The 5515-nt window shown below is 46.6% G+C and overlaps 1 pseudogene; it reads left to right on the top strand.

The window, feature by feature from the left end:
- Window positions 1-240: 240 nt before the first annotated feature.
- LOC129506502 (U6 spliceosomal RNA) lies at window positions 241-338 on the top strand (annotated as a pseudogene).
- The last annotated feature ends 5177 nt before the right edge of the window (window positions 339-5515 follow it).

The raw sequence follows: 5515 nt of genomic DNA, 5'->3' as shown, positions 1-5515 counted from the left end.
GGAGAGAAAATGAGTGAAAATATCAGTGAGGGAGACAGAACATGAGAGACTCCTAACTCTGGGAAATGAACAAGGGGTGGTGGAAGGGGAGGTGGGCGGGGGGTGGGGGTGACTGGGTGGTGGGCACTGAGGGGGGCACTTGGCGGGATGAGCACTGGGTGTTAGGCTATATGTTGGCAAATTGAACTCCAATAAATTTTAAAATAAAAATTAAAAAAATTAAAAAGCTAAGAAAAGTGCTCACTTTGGCAGTGCATATACTACAATTGGAACAATCCAGAGAAGGTTAGCATGCACCTTGCTCAAGGATGACACACAAATTCGGGAAGCATATTTTTTAGAAAAAATGAAAACATAGCAAAGAAAGATCATGTAAAAGAAGGCGATTGAGGAATTACCTCCATTACCATACCTCATAAGTTCCTAAGAAAGCTACTTGAAAGCAAAGGCTTGGAGCAGAGAGGAGGGTCCCTGGGAGGGCTCAGCCTCGGCAGCCCGGGCACCGCTGTGCCACAACAGAGACAACTGAGCTCTCAGCTTCTGGAGAGGGCATGAAGGCTCAGCTGCAGGACCCTGCCTCTGCCAGGAGGGCCCAGCCAGAGGCTCTGGTTGGTGGGGACCCAGCAATGGAGAATTCTCCATATCATGGCTCACAGCGCCCCACTAGGGTTGGGGAACCTGCTGAGAAATGAGAGGACGTGAACTGATTGGACGGTGTCCAAATATTCTGTTAATAAACAGATCCTGGAAGCAGACTATCCTGCCGGGCCATGATGGTTTTTTTTTCTTATCTCTGGCAACAGCTATCTGTCACCTAGGACCTATATCCCGTCCCTATCCTATACTCCTAAACTCTGTGTGGTGTGTGGTGTGTGTGTGTGAATAAAACCTGCATATGTCAAAGAACTACCTATATACATGTAGCTAGTGTGTATACATGCATGTACACACGTACATACACACACATACACACATACATATGAATGTGGCATTTCAACAGATGTTTCTCAGGGCACTGGACAAAGGAAAAGAATGCAATGTTGTGCTGGCCGGGCGGGGGCGGGGGTGCAGGGGGGGAGACACACACTGTTATTAGGGACAGCGGATAGGGTGACTGACAGGCCAGTGGTTTTCTCCAGCTTTCCTACCTCTAAGTGGAGCCACCCACACATTTATTGGAAGGACTCCACAAAATCTCTACCTAATAACCTCGCTTTCTTCCATGATTAATAAAAATAAGAGGTTGACATGAGAAGCCCCAGAAGAAACCCCACCCCACCCCCAAGGGTATGGATGTCTCCTGAGACTGGGTAGAAAAAGCCCAGATAGGATTTGTAGAATTTTCAACTTTGGCAAAGATGCGCCAACATTTCAGAGGATGGTGTGGGAAGAGAATAGCCGTGAGGGAAGGCTACCAGCAGCAGCCTATTTACTGTCCTGTGTGGAAAGGAAGTAAGTCTCGAAGTAAAGCTCTGCCTTCAAAGGTCTAAATCTAAGGAAGAAAGGTATAAGCAAAAGTCAAACGCAGTCCACGTGATCTTTGCTCTGGCAGTAGAAACACTGGGTGGAAGCACTCTTAGGAGAGAGGCCTCAGCCAGGAATGCCTCCTAGGGGAAGAAGCAGTGTCTGAGGCTTAACAAGAAGTGGGAGTTAGCTGAGCACTGGGTTCCAGGTTGTAGGCTCTCCAGGAGCAGGAATGGCACCTGCAAAGAGCAGACCATATTTAGGGGAAAAAGTAAGTTCCTATGGCTTCAGCACCATATTGGAGCACAAGTGCCAGAGTTGATGCTGGAGACAGAAACAAAGGCCTCTACGTCGTGTTTAAAAAGAACAGATTTTATTCTGGGGTTGTGAGCTCCTGCTCCCCTCTTGTGGCAGGCCTGAAAGAAAAAAAAGGGGGGGGCGCAATAAAAACAGACACAGAGATACCTTCGGCAAGATATTGAACACATAAACCGAGAAAAATAGTATTCCAGAGATTGACCTGTAGCGGAAGGAAAACAAGGCCGAGGAAAACAAACACAGCAGCAAAAAAAGGAGGGAAGGACAATAGATGGGGTGGGGGGAGGGACAGGCCAGGAGCAACAATGAGCAAGAGGCAAGGGAAGGGACAGTGGAGAGCCTCCAAGAAGCTGGAGAGGCGAGCACACTCACACCCTGCTGACCACATAAGGCCTCTGGCCCTGTGGGTTGGGTCTCTTGCCCTTGCAGACTCTGCCTCAGTTCCCAGCTCCAAAGAAGGGGGGGAGGAAGGTGTCTGCAAGGCTCCAAGTTTGGGGAGGGGGTAGCAGACCAAAGGCCAAGTTAGAGGGATTGACGAAATAGGCAGAAGATGGAAAATTTTGTCCCAGGAGGATGTGGGGACCAAGGGCGGGTCTTCGGCAGCTAAATTCATAGGATGGGGGAAATACCTAAAGGGAAGAAAGAGTAATGGGAAATAAGTCTTGTCAAAGAAATTCCCAGCCACCATGGAGAGGTGCGGCCTTAGAGCCAAGTCAAGAGCGGGACCACCAGCAATCAAGTCTTGCTACTATACCAACTGTGTGACATCTGACAAGTTACTTGAAATCTCTTCCTCAAGGTTCCTCAACAGTAAAATGAGAATGAAATAATAGATAGGACCAACCTCCAGGATACTGGGTTGGTAAAGTGAGTTCAATTTGGGGAATGCTTAGTAGAGTTAGGTGTTATACCACTGCGGACGTTAGCTGTTATTATTCCCCCACTGGAGCCTACTACCTAGGATACTGGTGACAGTACCAGTATCCTCTGTGATGTCCTTCACTTTCAAAGACCCCCTCAGGGCTTTTCTTATCTATTGGATGGGGGAGATGTGGAAATACACAAGGCACAGAGAGACGGGTATCACTATGGATTTAGGGGTCTCTCTACTGGATATTTGGAGGGGAGAGATGACCTACTACCATTTCAGAAGGCTGCCTGCCATGCAGGTTGGGTCCTGGCCCTGCTGCTCTCCCGGAGTGTGTCCCCTGGTTGTAGGTATCACTTCTAGCACTCACTTGGATCTTGTTTTCAGTGTTGAACCAACAGCCAGCAATTCAACAGAGTAATCTACTTGTATTTTCGTGCCCCTTTAAGCAGCCTCTTTCTTCTTCTCAGTTGTCCACTGCAACTTGTTTTTCTCTCTCCCTTTCAAATGGCAAAATCTGCTCTCACTTACCTCTTCTGAAGGGATCTGATCACTCACAGTAGGAGTGTGAAATAGTCTGATGGAAGCTGGACATCTTCTGGGGATTTTCATTTTAATAGGAGTCGGTCCCTTGAATAGAGTTGTGAAGCTGGCTGAAATGGAAGCTGGTATGAAAGAAGGTTCTGGCTGAGCAAAACTCTTGAAGATGGGAGGAGCTTCACCCGGCGACTCTCCATGTGTTTCCTGAGAGAACATATTCTTCTATAGGTGTGGCTTGTGGAATCTGTTCCAGGGAATAAGTATGAAAATGTGGTGAAAGGTGTTGCTACCAGGCCAACAAAGTGTGGCTAGGCAGGGCTGGTGTTTGGCTTAATGGCCTTTCCAGATCCTTACTCTATGAAGGGTCCTACTGTTGCCTCAGAATACAGCCAAGAAGTGTCCGAGGGCCTAAGAATTGTAGTTGGTGGGTTGATAGAGATTTCCTCTCCTAGGAGGAAACCATAGGAGGTTTTAGGAAGCTTTTTGAAAGAGCTTGGAACAACACTGAGGCGGGAGACCCCATGAATAGCTCCTCCCCAACTATGCAACTGAAAGACTAATAACCCTGAGCTGCTCAGCTTGGAAGAGAACCAAAGCTGCAAAGACCATGGGCCTCATGAGAGCTGAAGGCAGGCGGAGATGGTGGCAGCCCCGACCAGCAGAAGAGCCTTAGGAGCAGCTCTGTCTGTGAGCTCCTGGACATTGATGCTCTGTGTCAAAAGTCTGACACAGCTCAGTTCCAAGCATGTGGTAGATACTCTCTAAATGTTTGCTGAATGAATGAATGAAAGGAGGTGACTGAGGAAAGCATATGCTGATAGGACCCTCTAGAAGCCTCCTTGACTATAAATATAATCCCCTACTCCCTTGAAATAGTCTCTGAAGTAGTCCTTGAAGACAATGCTCTGAGCTGCTGACTGCAACTTCTGAGTAGCCCATAGAAGAAGTCTATGGCCTCTTCCAGGGAGCCCCATAACTCCTGTGCAGAAGTTTGGAAACTGACAAGTCTTATAGTTCCTACAAAGAATCCCCTAAAATCTTCATATAAAGTCCTCAAACCTCTGAAAGGAAGTCTGGAAGCCCCCATCTGAAATTTTTGGAAACTCTGCCAGAAGGCCTTGGGAGCCCTGCCCTGCCCTGTATGGCAGCCCTGGAAATACTGCCAGGAGTGACAGGCAGCCTTTTGGGGTTGAGACTGCAGTATGCATGTTATCCTAATATTATCTCTGCCTTTGCAACAATACTTCTCATTGAAGTAGGGAATGGGAAGAAAGATTTTTATTGTTTTTGTTTTAAAACAAACCAGTGGCTGTGTCTTAGTTACCTCGACCCAGAGGGGCCAGCCAAAAAGGATAGAGTGTAGAGTTTCCAGGTTTTTGGTCAAGATGGTGGTACTTTGGGAAGGTTGGCCCTTGTCACTGGCCAAATATATTGAAGTCATTTCTTGATGTTTTGGGTTGAACGATGGAGGTCCTGGCCTGTGTGGATTAGTGTATCAGGTCAAGATGTAGATCCCTTTTATAAATATTCACTTCATTGCTGAAGGTGAGTGAGCTTGCAGGCAGCGGGTTGGAGCACAGACACTAACAGGACTAGGTACTATCTACATAGTTATTTCTCACCCAGTGGGGTCCAGCACAGAATACCGAATTTTGTTCACAGAGAGAGGATTCAAGTACTACTCATGCACTTGGAAACTCAGATGGTTTCTTTCTCTAGGCTTCCCTGGAAAAAAAAATTCTTTGAAATGTATTCAGCTGTGTGAGAGGAAGACACACACCAACATTCAATATTGAGACTGTGTCAGAGATACAGATTCTGAAGTGACCAAAAACATAGATGGATGCTATAGGAGAGGGGAAAGGGGAAAACAAATTTAAAAGAGGGCAATTAAAGTAAAAGGAGGCAGTAAAGACTGAGAAATCAAGGCTCTTGGGATCAGGAACCAACATCCAGGAAGTATGCTTCTGTCAACTGGAAGATAGTCCCCCAGAAAGAACAACACCTCAGGAGTCTCTGCCATGATTGTCAAGCTTCCTTAAAATAATTTCTTTCTGTAATTTTGAAAGGAGATGTAAGAAAAGATAAGTGGATTAAGGGGTTTTGTCTGAAGGGAGCAGAAACGCAGAAAGGGGGAATATTTTGGGATTGAAAGAAATATTTTTGTCTCCTCCTCTCCCCAACCAAAGTGTTTCTAGGTATAAGAACTAATAGGATAAAGGAAAAGAAGATCTGACTGGATGGTGTATTGAGGGTCCTCAAGACCAACTTCAGGTTTGATGAACTCTCTAGGACTTGCAGGACTCAGCATACAGTTGTACTCGT

This window comes from Nyctereutes procyonoides, unplaced genomic scaffold, assembly GCF_905146905.1.
Source record: "Nyctereutes procyonoides isolate TBG_1078 unplaced genomic scaffold, NYPRO_anot_genome, whole genome shotgun sequence".
Lineage (NCBI taxonomy): Eukaryota > Metazoa > Chordata > Mammalia > Carnivora > Canidae > Nyctereutes > Nyctereutes procyonoides.
Note: the sequence above shows the minus strand (reverse complement) of the source record. Positions and strands in the feature narration are given on the sequence as shown.